Source organism: Aptenodytes patagonicus, chromosome 32 (assembly GCF_965638725.1).
Source record: "Aptenodytes patagonicus chromosome 32, bAptPat1.pri.cur, whole genome shotgun sequence".
In the NCBI taxonomy this organism is placed as follows: Eukaryota; Metazoa; Chordata; class Aves; order Sphenisciformes; family Spheniscidae; genus Aptenodytes; species Aptenodytes patagonicus.
The window spans coordinates 201,599-216,358 of NC_134980.1; the positions used below are offsets into that span (position 1 = coordinate 201,599).

The following is a 14,760-nucleotide window of genomic DNA, read 5'->3' on the forward strand; positions in this document are numbered from 1 at the left end:
GCTCGTGCCTGGGCGGCGAGAGGGACTCTGCGGAGGTACGGAGCAGCAGGATCGCCGGCACGGTTTCACCGACGCTGCCCTGCGCCCAAGGGAGGCAACAGCCGGCGGCGACAGGGCAAAACTTGAACGTGATAATGGAAATACAGGCCCTTTGGAGTCCTATCTGCAGCCTGCTCCTTAATTGTTAATTATTCTTTGTTTTATCATATTTAAGACACTACAATCATTATTCCTCTGTGATTCAGCTTTCCTTTGTAATTAGAGATAATGATTAGAATATATTTTGTATTACACCAGGAACATTTGAGATAGCTCTCTGGAAAGCTGAGGACGCCTCGGACTGCCCCAAGACAAGGAGCTGAGCGAGGCTGCCGGCTGCCAGCCTCAGCCTTTCCCCGGCACGGGTAAATCACCGGGGCTGGCACCGAAACGGAGCCGCCGTCAGCTTCAAGCCACCAACTACCTTTGCAAGACTTGGGGAAAACGGGCTTCCGAGCCCGGGAGCGATCCAGTTCATGGTATCAGGATGAAAAGAGGTCTCATCCTACTAACGACAAGCAGCAGTTGTTAGAAGTAGATATAAACGGCGCTGCAAAGGTAAACACAAGTAACAGCTAGCCCTGTCGATCTCCAAACCATGAAAGAACCAACGAGGACACGCAAGTGCTCGACTCGCAGCTCGGCCGCGTCGTTAGGAAGCCATCCTACAAAAGACCGTCAATTACACCCACCGGCCGGCCGCCGCTCCGCTCCAGCGGCACCCAGACAAGATCGTTTCAACTCAGAGCCCTGCATCATTTCGCTCAAGCAGTTTCAGAGCCGTGGTTGAAAACGGTTGAGAAAATAATTGGAAACCCGTTTTCCTCCTTGCTTTCCGAGCCAAAAATTAACAGACTATCTAGCAGAAAGATCGCTTCCCCGCTTCTTCCTTTACAGTCTCACCAGTAGCTGAAAGAAGCTTCAAAAAAAGCTTGATAGAAAGCAATCCTAGCTGGCCTGGGCTGACCCGTGGGCTTGACCGAGATGGCAGAACAGCCTCTGGAGGGGCTGGATCCAGCCTCTCCGGTCCAGCCACATCCACAGTTCCACCCCTTCGCTTCAAAAACATCAGGTATTTAAAAGGGCACAGCGCCTGATGCGCCGTTCTCGATGTGAAAGCAAAAGCGCTTTCACGTCTGGAGAATTTAGCTTCACCGTCTTTCGTCTCTGCTTCAAGACAATAAATGCTCCACGTTTACCGACACCAGCAATATCACGGCGAGAGATATTGAAAAATCTCGAGCGCAAAGCAGCTCCGTGCCACTTACCCGTGGTTCCCTCTGACACTAACTACGACGTTTGAAACACGAGTGGTATCGATGAAAGTATTTTTTTGTGGTTTTAACGAAGATATAGCAAGTCTCTGTGCAGAACGCATCAAGTTTTGTCGTAGCCAGGATGCCCGAGCAAACCGGCCACTCTCGGCTAAATTAATATTTATTACGACGAGCCCAGCTGTTGGAGGAGGAGGCTGGGAAGGGAGATTTCCCCGGCCAAGTGCAATGCTGCTCACGTCCTGCCAGCACCCAGGGCGACACTGAGGCACCGAGAGGTACGGACACACACGTGAACCTCTGTTCTGCAAAAGTTTTTGGTCATATTTTGTAGTCCGTTTTGGTCTGGAAAAAGACGGTCTTGAGAAATGTTCACATGATAACAGATATAAGTCGCAATTTAAAGACAGACGAGGTAAGATACGGAAACATTTTTGCAAAATTTGGTTTCTGCAAGCTTCGCTGAAGCTCCACATCCAACAGGCCGGAGCGTTTCTCCTCCGGCTTTCTGAAACAAGTCAATGATTAAGTTCTCTTGCAAAGTTCCTTCCCTTTCCCACAAGGCCAATGTCACCTGGCTCACGGGGAAGGAGGGCCAGGGAGCACGAGGGATATGGGGAACCAGAAAGCGAGCATGGAATCACACACACAGACACTCACAATAGGCTCCAATCCTCCGTCCTCTCAAACTCTATGCAGCCTTTTACGCCGTGGGGAGGCGTAAACGTTATTAAACCAAACATATGAAGTGGTAGTATTTGTGTCTCGTTTACACAGCCGCTAACGACCTCACAAACGAACTGCAGTGCGACTCGGTGAAGCACCCCAGGATGATGGGAAAGGGAGGCATCTCAGTAGCGTTACCCGGGGACATCCTCGGCTAACCGGGGCAGCCAGCGCTCGCAGCTCACGACAAGGCGGTGCTGGAGAGAGTGCCTGCTGACGGCGAAGAGAGGCGAGACATCAAAGCGCTACTTTACAAGTCATCATTTTCTACTGCTTCTGCTAAGGGATCTCTGTGCAACCGCGGAAAGAGAGTCCAGCTGAAAAAGCAGCCCCAGATGTCCCTTGACTGCGAACAAGAAACACCCCCTCCCTGCCGGACACCGGCTCTCGGCCCTTCAACAAGCTGCGCCCCAGCTTTTATTCAGTACTCAGTCGCAGCCTCGTCCATTAACAGTCCGTAGTCACCTTGCTGGGTGTTTTTCCCCACCCATACTCTTAGGACAAGAAAAAACGACTTTCAAGGGGATCCGGCTGTTCTGAGAAATACAATTTTCAGAAGCTACTTAAGTCGCACAGTCACTTCAGAAAGTTTTACTCATATTGAGCAAACACTTTTTCCTTCCAGACAGAATCCCTTTTATTCTCTCCACGTTTTGTGCTCTTACCGCAGAGTAAGATCAAATTACACCTAGCGCACAAAGTTTATATCCTCAACACCAATTATATGTTTTCTTTTCGGTTTTTAGGTTTTATTAACGTTTACTTTTATTCCTTCAATTTTCTCAGGCTTCCTCTTACCGAGGTCATTGATAAAAACACGCGAGAAGCCGCTGAAGACCAGGGTCTGCTAAGAACATTGGCAACGCTTTAAAACACGAGGATTTTTCTGAGTGAGGAAAACCAAACTGAAGAAGGATCAGAGAGGAGCGAGCAGAGGATAGCCAAAACCACTCGCGAGTGAATTTACATAAAACAAAGGCGGCGAGGGAAGTACCAAATATTTCCTCAGCGCTCCCTTTCACGGCATCAATAGTTAATTTATCACCAACCTCCCCAGAGAACAGCAAATGAAAGCAACTGGGAAAATAACTCGCTAAAACTAAGAGAGCCCGCTGAAGTTTCCCATTCCCAGAATCGGGTGTTTCGTAAGGTTTTGTTTGTCTCCGGCTTCAACGGCCAAATTATCCCTGCAACCCTTGGGAAACCTCTGCAATAATCACCATAGATTTTCACAGTTCCTCTCGCTGAGGGATGCTCTACTCAGGGCTTTACCGAAACGGAGATATTTTCATTTAGACCAGGACAAACTCCAGAGCCGGAGGTAAACCATGAAACCAAAATTCAATCAGTAACACACAGCTGCTGCACTTTCAGACACCGTAAGAAGTTCTAAGACGGGCTCGGTTACTGCCGTCGGGGCCTCTCCTGATGGAAACCCCAATTTATCTTGACATCACCGTTAATTGAACTTTTGGACTTTTTCCAGGCTTGAGGACGTGCAGCTTATACTCCAGAAGGAAGGGGGGGGGGGGGGGGGGGGGAACCAACCCTAAAATACCCATGTTTTGGACAGCTCAAGGCACATTCATAAATCGTATTAGCAACAACAGGAATCACAAGCGCGGGGATGAAAAAGGAAGCAGCCCCTATTTCTCTGGTATCATCCTCTTTTTCCAGCATCCTGGCAGATTTCTCTATGATGCAAAAAAGAAGGTGCGCTGGGCGGGAGAGAAGGGCAAACCTCGCAACAACAAAAGCATCTTCTGGGGCAGAAAGCTGGAAATCATCATTTCCCCGTAGGGCCTGCATTGAGGGATTTGCAGAGTCTGCAAGAATCCTGCCGGGAATCGAGGAAATCTCCATTTCAATGCAGGCTCTGCCAGAGGACCTGCAGGAATGCCGTGTCCTCTCCCAGCTGCCTTCACCACACTTTCTGCGGCGGAAGGATTTAAGGAAAGGATTCCTCCAGAAATCCATCCGGTGCTCATGTTTCTAAGCAAACAAACCCCCAAAACAGAAACTAAGCCACGTATGTTTTATTTTCGCGGTACTAATAAATATTTGAAATATAAACAGTTACGTGTATTTTTTTTTTTTTCCTTCCCCCAGCAGAAACTTAAAAAAGGAAACAGCCCGGATTCTGAACATACCGATGACAAACGTCTATTTTTAACAGATAAACTTCGAATGAGCGTTCCCACACTTTGCCACTCTCCCAGCGATTTCTCAACCCTGCGCGTTTTATTTCCACCATTTGGTACACGTCTTCCGCTGACTCGATCCAGTCAATTCCATAAATCCTTCTCCGACCGTAACCGTAAGGCAACTGTTGCCGTACTGGAGGATAAGGTTATACGCAGAAGTCCCCTCAAGTAGTGAAAACTCTGTTTGGAATAGTTTTGGAGACGATGCCTAAGGGGCAGCTTGAAGTAGGAAGGGAAACAGCGAACGAGGTCCAATTTACACCCCAGCACAGTCATCGTAATTAGGGCTCCGTACAGTGTCCACAGCCACTCAAGATGTAATTAAAACACCATTTGGACCCACAACATAAACAAAATCCGCCGCTTGGAGCACGTCTCTCCAGGTCGAGATTTTTATTACCGCTATTCCTTAGCGAAAATATTAAAAGGCTTCAGACCTAGCCGGGGAGCAGCCCCGGTCTTCCCTCCATTCTTCCATCCCATCCCACCACCACTCTCGCGGATAAACCCTCGTTCGCCTCACCACCGCGTGGCTGCGACCTCGTAGGGACCCCGCTACGACAGGGGACGGGAGCAGAGCGCTTGTGTTTGACTGACCTCTTGTTTTTAGCAACTCGCTGCCAATTACGGATGGGAGATGAGACACAGAACATATTTGCTTTACGCAGTCATACCGTGAAGGAAAAAATAGAGAAGGACTGTTACACCAACTGCCCCAATACCCTAAAAGCCCCCCCCCGAAAAGCCTGAGTGTGGGGCTTTTAACAGCAACGGGTCAATTTTAAGTGTTAAGGAGCAAGTTCGAAAAGCCAAGACAGGAATTCGACCAGGAACCAGAAATCCAGGCACTCCAGTGCCACCGTCGATCAGCCGTGCTCAAAAGCAACACCCGAAATCGAGCGTTCCCGGACTCTGGAATTCCTTAAAACCCTCAAAGCAGAGACTGAGCGATAGGACGTTATTCCCCCTTGATGTTAATCTCTGTTCGTAAGAGGCGCGAATAAATTATTTAGGCTGCGAGTGCCGATGCCGAGGATGCGGCAATGCTGTCATGGATACAAGGCTGGTGGGATGCAGAGCTGACCCCCTTAAAGGAGCCAAATCTCCCCCCTCCGAACACCCACGCTGCAGCTCTCCGCAGCACCGCCACGCCACCAAACCAGGCAAGACGCGTTTCAACATTTTCCTGCAGTTAATAACGGGAAATAAGCAGGTAAGAGCGGAGCAGCGTGAGCCTCGTCTCGCTCTGAAGTGTCGAAACACGCAGCAAGAGGAGGCCAGGAATAGATCGGTTGCCGTTCTTCAGCACCAAAAGGGATCCCACGCCAGGCACCCGCCGCCAACTGGGTTTACTGGAAGTTTAAGGCAATAAATGAGCTTTGCGCGTACCCGAATATGAACATCGCCGACCGCTTTCTGAAAGGTTACGGGATGCACCTTTGCAATGACACGTTCGTAAACGAGAAAAGAACCGGTGAGCGAAAGCAATCCCTCCTCCCCGTCTATCAGCGTTCTTAATACATGTCGCATTAGCGACCCATCACCGTTTGCATATGGGAAAGCAGCCCTCGCAGCTCAAAGCCGAGGGAGCTTACGTTTTCGAATCAGTTACCAGATTGCCGTCCTTGCCGATTTCCTACCGCAACCTTTCTTTTCAAATCCCGCCTGACACCCTCCCTTGTACGCGTCGCTGTTTCGGATGACATCAAAAGCAACCTGCGCTGCTTTGACACGTTTGCAGGCCTGCCTCTTTCGAGGAGAACTTGAATTTTCCCTTGTCAGGGAAAATCGGAAATACGAGGATTGGAAATACGCTCATTTTCAATTAAAGGGTTAAGACAGGAATTCCCGGCAATAAAACTCGCTACACGTAAGGAAAAGCAGCGGCTCTTGCAGCGCGGCGGGAGAGTTTAAACACGCCGAGCATCTAATTGTACGAGACCTAGAGGACAGAGAAGGATATTTAGGATTTCCCAGAAACGGCCCGAGTCCGCGTGTATCTTCTAAAATTAATTGGCCTAATCTCTCCTCGGTAACGTGGGCTGCCCTCAATATGAACGAGCAGTTCTCAAAAGAGGGGTGCGTGACTTAGCTCCCCGTATAGCTTCATCCACACACGCGCTCTGGCCGTAGGTCCCGGTAACATTTTCTGCTGTTCCTACAACCACCCCCCCCCCCCAGCCCGCATAGTCCAGAAAATCGGTGCTTACTCTGAATAAGAGTAATTGGGCTGATGATTTTAGCAGTTCTCCTATCAGCTGCGGCAGCTGATAGTTAAAGTGTAGGTTTTCTGATGCACCGATTTATAAACATTACATTCCAGCTGAGGATCTAGAAATACAAACCCAGGAGTATAATAAACAAGTTATAATTGTCTTTGCCCGTCATCATTTTCCTATCATCTAGAAGTTAGCAGAAAGTTTAAAAAGTGATTGCTCTCGGTGACAAATACCACGGAAATATAAAGCATTAAAGAGCCTGCGGCGTTTCGCAGTGAATTAAACTCAAATCCCCCCCGTGCCGTGAAGCACAGCGGTAATATTATACCCATTTTAGAGACTGCAGCACTTTTAAAATTCCAGCCACAAGGAATTTAGGTTTCCAGCTTCCCCTGAAACTGGAGTGCCCAATTTCCCGAGGCTTCACTGAAAATCGACAGGAAAACCCCCCGTCTTTTATTACATAAGGGGCGACTATCACATTTTTGAACGGACTCCAGGAGTTCCAATCCCACGAATCTCGAGTAAACAAGTCAAATCTGAGGTGACTAAGGTTACATTTTTCACATTGAATATTCTTGTAAGACACTCCGGAGACGCTTGTCTCTCACTGCACCGCAGAATTCCTTCTTGTACGCTGCTCAGGATGTCTCCATTGCGATTAGCTTCCAAGCATCCAGATAAATACCACGCTCCGTCTTTATTTCAGCGTTTGGTGCCATACCGACGCACGCGTTCGGAAACGCGCATCAGCCCGACCTTTAAGCGCTCCAAGCGGTTTCGGGGCGCTTTCCTTATTCTTATTTCTCACGGGTAAGACAAACAGATCACAGCAGCAAGCTGCCAGGGTTCAAGAGGCTTCCGCTTCGTTTCCAGCCCTTCGGGGTGGGTATGGCAGGAGCGCCGTGCCTGCTTCTCCATCCCGCGGGGACGAGACAGGAGCAGCCGGACGGCCCCTGCCCCGACTCCCAGAGGAACCAAAGTCCACGCACCTTCCTTCAGGGTTTTCTTCTTTTTTTTAAGGCTACAAAGATTACGTGTGGGAGGAAAACGAGTCTCTAACTCTTTTAGTAGATGCTCTCGAGCGGCGAAAGCAAGAGACTCGTAAACGAGCGATTTTGCACTTACATCCTCCTTCCCTGGGAACTCGTTTTCAACAACAGAAAGCCGATTCCTAATTGCACGCCCGAAGCTTAAAGCGTTTTATCTCTGTTTCCATTTTTACGGGTGGGGAATCTGAGAGCGCGAGACTCCCCCCTTCCCCACCGAGCCTGCCCGGGGAGCAGCAGAAGAGGAGGAAACCCCCGATTTTGGCTGTCGGCCTCCCTCGAGTCCCAAACAGACAGCAGCTGCAGGTGAGGGCGGCTCGAGAACAGCGTTGGACATTTCTTCCTATGGGAGCACCGTTAAAAACAAAGTAAAAATATTTGCGTACGGCTTCTAGGTTAACTATTACTTAAAAAATTATTAAATCCACCCAAGTAAGTTCTCCTCCTATCTCGCGTCACCGTAACTCATGCAGCATCGATCTGTTTTCACGCACGGGACAGCTCTCCCCTTCGCACGGGCAGGAGGGACGAGGCAACGCCGCGCCGAGGACGCTCCCCGTGCTGCCCTGTCCCGAGGTGGCGACGGGAAACGTCCCACTTCGGGGTCAGGGAACCGTTTTCCTCGCGGCGGCGGCGGGGACTCGCACCGTCCCGGGCCGCCTGCCCTCCCCTCCCCTCCCCCTGCGCGGCGCAGGATTTACTTGGAGCTTTTTGCTTGAAATCATTTCCAGACTCACATTCCCTCGACCGCAGCGGGAGGAGGAATACAATGGGAGGCAAAGTGCTCGCTTTTCGGGGAAGGAGGGGGAAACTTTCCGGGGCTGGAGGGGGAAGAAGAGGATGCGGGGAAGGAGCTCAGCAAACACTTGCCATGGGGAGGAGAAATGCTGTTCCCGGTCTGGAAACACCGCTCCCGGTTTACCTAGACAAGGAGCAGCCGTCACGGGTTGTTTTGGCCTGCCTTTTGGTTCAAACTTACAGATATCGCTCATCGTTTTGTTGTCCGGCGTATCGTAAAGGTATTTTTCTGCTGGGGAAAAGGCGTGACGGCCCTTGCGGACACATGGCCTCGGTGCACAGAAGAGGTAAATCAGACACGAAGGCAGGTCCTCCCCACGGCCGCACGCGCCTCCGACCTGGAGGGAAGGCCTCTTCCACAACACAGATTTACGAGTCCCACGCCTCCGACAGCAGATGCACAAAACCAGGCCAATTAATACGATAGCAGGGTGCTGGGGATCTGTGGGTTTTGTTTGTTTGGTTGGTTTTTATGGGGAGCAAATTTCAGAAAGAAACGAGAGAAAAAGGAGAAATACACTCAGCTACACGCAGCCCTATCAGGAGGCAGGTCTGAACCCGTAGTATCTCCCCAGAGGCTGGCTGAAAAGCCTTCGGTGCAACCACTTTTAATGACAACTGGTAAGGAGAAAAAAAAAAAAAAACCCAAACAAACGTTGACAGGTTTCTTAAGCTCTCCAACAATTTCAAAGCATCCCCTTCAGAAAACGCCCGAGAAATCGTCGTCCGAAACTAACACAAAAAAGAGCCTTTTGCAGGTGAATGCATCACCATGCGCAGATCTCTGACCTTTTTGTCAAAACCACAGTGAATGTTTCAACTACTTATGGGAGCAGAAACAACTTGCAAACATGCACTGAATGTAAACTAAAGTATTTTTGCCCTCCGCCTGCAGCCAGCCCGTCCTACGGCCTCCACGGCTGCTCCCATTAGCCACAGGAAAGTCTTGTTTTCGTGGCTGATTTTCGGTTCTCTCCGGACGGCAATGAAAACGACAAAAAAATCAGGCCTATTTGCTGCCGGAGAAGGCAAGGAGCAAGGGCCGAGGCCGGGGGTGGGGGGGGGGGAGCCCCAGGAACCGGGGCTCAAAGGAAAAACGTTAGGAAGCTCAGAGGGGGACAAAGCTGCCCTGAACAGGGGCAGCCCTTGCCATTACGCCTTCAGCTGGAGCCGGTAACCGCGCTGTAATTAAGCTCGGTTTTTATACCGCACGGGGAACGCGGCTGTGGGGAGCACGAGGAACGGCAAAGGTATCTTTCACCCTAATAAGCTCGGGCCTACGGGAAACAGGTAACCGAATTTTTCGAGCTTTGTCAAGTCCTTGCCCAGCCGCCGCCGGTCAGGAGGGTAAGAGGGCCCTGACGGAGGAAGACGAGGCTCCTGCTGGCACGAAGGCACCACCACCCGCTCCAGGAGCGCGTGACTGCTCCGGCACAACCACAGCTTTAGCTCCCTGTTGGAGGATTTTGAAATATTTCGGCTATCAAATAAGCAATATCCAAGACAAATCCATACGGTAACAGAGACCCAAACTGCATCCCAACAACCCCACGCTACATATAAAACCCAAGCACGATTAAGAAATTTCGGGTCACAGTTTCCGCTTCTTCGCTAACGGGATAAAACTGGAGGGATATTTTGGGGTTCGCTGGGGTGCCGGTACGATCTAGACAGCAACAGTTTCTGTATGCCGGCCAGGCGCCTGGGCCCGAAGGCAAGGCAGACGGCCGAAAGTCCCCATAGGTGGGAACCGAAGCTCTCGCCTGGGTGAACGGCGAGAGCAGGAGCGTACGCTGCAGCGCAGGATGCTACACGCACCGTCTGACACAACCTTTTCTTCTATCAAACAGAAAGCAGCAGCTCCGGAGAAAGGCTGCCCAGGCGAGAGCTCTGCCTCCGCCGCAGGGGCTGTGCCAGACCCTCCTCTCCGCCTGTGAGAGGCTGCGGAGACGGGACGTAACTCGGTGCAGAGCCCAGAGGGATCTCCGAAGTGCAGGTACTGCCCCTCCGCGCGCTCCTGACCGAGGTTACGGGGACGGCCAGCGGTACTTAAAGGACACGTGAGCCTGGCTTGGCGTCAGGAGCAGAGCTACCCGTACCTCCGCCTAGTTCGTTACTACCTTGCCGAGACAGGCCTCGCCTGCTCCACGGTTCCGTCTCCCCATAAAAAGCTCCGACAGGGAACACCGAACGAGCTCCACAGCCATGAGTTAGAGACAACACGGTTCGGAGGCTGAACAGGCATCGCAGAGAACCCGCGGCTGACAGACGACGTCGAGTATTACTCGAGAGAAGGCAAAGAAAGAACACTTCTGCACAGACGGCCTGCGGCCGCTAACAGAGCCAAGCAAGGGCCGACACGTTTGCCTGGCTACCAGGGCAGCGCCTCCAAAGAGGGACGTTTTGTGGCCCAAACTAACTTCAGATGAACGCGGGCAGGGCGAGTCACACACGAACAGGCGAAGGGAAGATCTGCTCCTGGAGTCGCTGCTTTTATTATCGAATAGGGAAAGAGGCAGTCTCACCCGCAGCTGATTTATGAAAACGCTCCTCAGGCTCTGTATCAGAACAGAAACGTAATTCCCCGATTACTCGAAGAAACGAACTCCCTGTGAAAGGAAGACGACGTTGGGGGGAAGGGGGAGACACGGAGAGGTCATGTTTGGAGTCTGCTTACGCCGGGATGGGCGAGAGGCGCTCGTTTGACAGCTCTGGATGCCACAGCCCTCCGTTTATTTACAGAGCAGGTACGAAATGGGCAAGAAGAACAAAAGCTTTCCCCGCTCGGCTTCGCCAACAGGCCTGGGCTGGAAGGACCACCTCAAGAGATGAAACGATAGCTCAGTCTCCATAGCAATCACTTGCTCTGCCGATACCACCAATAAGATTACCGACGCACGGCCACCGTCCTCGCGACGGGGACAGCTCAAGCCCTGCTCGCACCAGAGGTTTTTGGCACGTGTCGCTATTTTGCCGGTGAATTCTGGCAGAAAACGTCAGAAACCTCCCCTTCTCCCCCACGCCTCAAACTCCGTTAGCAGGCTTGAAACCATTTCTAACCCTGCTGAGGATCGGCGGGGCATTTATTCTCAGCCTACGTTAACTTTTAGCATTACGGGGCTGTTAAGCAAGAAGTCCTGGTAAACTCAACGAAGGCAACGCAATTAGCTGGCCGCGGTCTCCCTGAAGCCCCTGGGCCGCCCTCTGCAAGCCCCCCCGGAACTAAGGGACAGGCTTCCAGCTGCTGGAATTAGTACCCAAATTATGGTCAGAGGGAAGAGGCAAGCGAAACAGGACCGAGACCGAATACAAAGCTGCTCACAGGCTAACAGCTGTACTTTAAAGCCGCGTGTTTTGACATTAATATATCAATCCTGAAGAGACAGCAGGAAAAGGTTGTGAAAAACATAAAAATAAGAAGACGGTGGAAGAGCACGCGCTCAAAGCTTACCGGTTCATACGGAAATATCAAGCTCCGCACCAAAATACCTGTAAAAAGTCAGAGTGCGGTAAGAGAGCGGCTCACGCCTGCGATGGCAATCTGCCCATTTCTTAAATCAAAAACTCCACTCTACTACAGGATGAAATTTAGCCGCTGCCGAGACAAACCCTACTCTGCTAACGTGACGATTTTGAGGCTGTATTTTGAATGTTTCTCTTTCCTATAGAGACTTAAACTTAGCGTTAAGTCTCTCGCGTCATGAAAAAGCAAGTGGCAAGAAACGCCGAGTCACAAACCGTTCCCCTCAAGTTGTTGGTTTTTTTTTTTTCCTTGGGAAAAAAAAGAGGAAAGTGCTCTGGACGTCCAGCCTCATCCACGCAACGGGAAACACGTTACACAAGATAACCGGCACAGAGCCCCCATAAAAGCTCCGTGTAAAACATGGCCACCCTCTAGCTGCGCCCCCAGACTTACAGAAACAGTCCCTTTCTACTCAAAAAAGGCTTCATGAGCTATTTAAGGACCAAATCCCTGCAGGATGCGGTCTTACTGAGGGTTTCCCCGCAAGGCGGGATGCAGAAGCGAATCCTTTTCATCCGCAGAGATTCCCCGTAAAGCCGGGGAGTCTCGGGGAGAGCGTGACATCGCAGGAGCGAGGCGGCAGCTCGCAGGCACAGAGGATGTTTACTTTATTTGTCGCCAAAACGTTTTCTGGTGCAAAGTATTTCTTTCGCACATGACAGACCCTGGAGATGACTGCCCCTCTGGTTTTTATTAGTGACGGGAAGAAAGGACTTGGTCAAATACATCACTGGGGAGAAAGAGGAGAGGGGTTATCGTGTGCTTCCAGGTCACTGGATTTCTCCCCCAATATCTAAATCGCTGAATATTTTGGGAGAGGGAAGCGTGAATCTGTACAAACAGTGTTTTCTAGGGAAAAGCTCCAGCTCTGTAAGAAAACGTATACACCTAGAGCAGACTTGACTTCTGGCCTCCACACTCTGACCCAGGGGATCCCAGCCAAGCTGCATACGTGCGTGCAGGGGACGGGGAGAGCTCAGACAGGCGCATCGCTTAAAATTTCACATATTAACGCTCTGAAATAAAGACTTTAAGAGAGGGGATGCGACCATAATTCCGATCCAAATAAAATAACGAGGCTACCATGTTTTAGTCTCGGTTTGTCCAAGCTGCCCGCTACGAGAAATCCGTCCACAACAAAAAAAAAAAAAAAAAAAAAGAAAAAACCCAACCAAGCGGTGAACTTCCAGCTCCCAGCTGGCGCGAGGCAGTGGATCGGCACCAAAGCGGCAAAATGGTATTTGGCAAAAGGCGGGAGCTCGGTTGCCGCCGAGGAGCGTTCACGGCAGTGCCACATGGGCCTGAGCCGCAGCCCCGAAGGCACAGCCAAGACAGGACAAGTCCCGTCCTCTTTCTGGAACCAGAATGCTGCCTTCCCTCCTCGCCCCCCGCTCCCCGCTCTAAAAAAAGGAGGGAAGAAACGGAGGATTGAGAAACAGCAACTCAACGCTGACCAGTTCCAGAAGTCGCATCGGTCTGGGTTATAACTGGACGACCTGCGGCAGCGGGAGCTCAGAGCCAGAGCGCAGCGGGTGCTGGGTGGGGGGGGGGGTTGGTGGTAACGGAGGCGATTTGTGAAGATGAACAGATTCCTTACTGCGAAACACCGGCTGCCCGCACGCGGTGAGAGGGATCCTTCACCTGTCTGCTGTTCCCAAGTGAAACAACAAACAGTGTTGGGTAACAATCAGGGTAAAGGTGCCCCTATTACCTTGTCCTCTCACTCTAGAAATAGTAATAATAATAATAATGCTAAAGCACCAACGATCAGCACAATTAGTTTACATCTCAAAGAACTGACAGCAAAAAAGTTAAATATTTTAGTGTTCAAATGTCAATGGAAAGCATCAACACAGACATCAGCGGAGGAGGAAACGGCACAGAAGTGACATCGTTGTGTCAACTACTCATCCCGAGCCCAGCACAGCCGAAGGGGTGCCCCTCGGCACGGCACCCCAACACCCTCCTCGCGCCCCCGGCACGGCGCAGGCAGCTCCGACGGGTACCACAGCAATACTGCTTGAGAGCACGACTTTGGCCGCGGCCATTTGAGTCCGTCACACCGGACGAGCCCACGCTCAGGTATCGAGTCCTGCCGCACCTGAACTTGGGGCAAAGACAAACCCAGAAGCTCCCCCCCGCCCCGCCTCAGTTTCCCTTTGAGTCCAATCCACCTTCCACCAGTTCAACTGCTGCTCTCCAGCGAAACAAAAAAGTTACGGCAGGTATCCAGATACTGAAACGGCACCAGAAATCCACCAGAAATGAGGGCAGGCGGGATACATGGAATTACCGAAAACAAACGGAGGGAACCCCCCCCCCCCCCGACAAGGAGAGCCGGTGTGCTGTGTTTGAATATCACGAAAACTACAGAGCCCACAGAAACCAAAACCATGACCACACGCCCGGCACCTTTCACGCAAAAAGGCAAAGCCAAAACCCTATACAAACGGTAAATACATTTCAAAATTGAGCTGTGAGCGGCAGACAAATGAAAACTAGAAGAGAATTTGCAGAGGAACGAACTGTAGTTTATTCAGCTAATGTATTTTTAATGCACTGAGGAAAAACTCGGGAGCTGTACCGCGGCGTAAGTCACCCCTTCGATACCAAAAGCCAGGTCGTTACTTTTACTGGCAGAACATCCCCCCGCAGGGTGGTTTCCCCTCAACGAACCGGTGCCAGGGGGGACGCACTCTGGTTCGCAGCAGCGGCAGGCCGGGGCACAGGTTCGCCGTTTCCCGGGAGGGGAGCCGGGGAGGACGCGCCGCCGGCGGTGGCGGCAGCTCCGGGCTCGGGGAGCTGCGGGCTTGCTCTCGCACCGTTCGCGACGCCGGCGATGGAGGTTTTTAATCCTGACATCGCAAACCCTCCGCTTCCCCTCCGTGCCTGCGCTTCCAGACCCACCCGTGGGCATCCCTGCCTCTT

The 14,760-nt window shown here is 51.4% G+C and overlaps 1 protein-coding gene across 1 annotated transcript in view; it reads right to left on the minus strand.

The window, feature by feature from the left end:
- The window catches only part of BICRA (BRD4 interacting chromatin remodeling complex associated protein), a 36,674-nt gene that overhangs the window by 21,329 nt on the left and 585 nt on the right, over positions 1 to 14,760 (minus strand). The gene's annotated exons all lie outside the window — the stretch shown is intronic.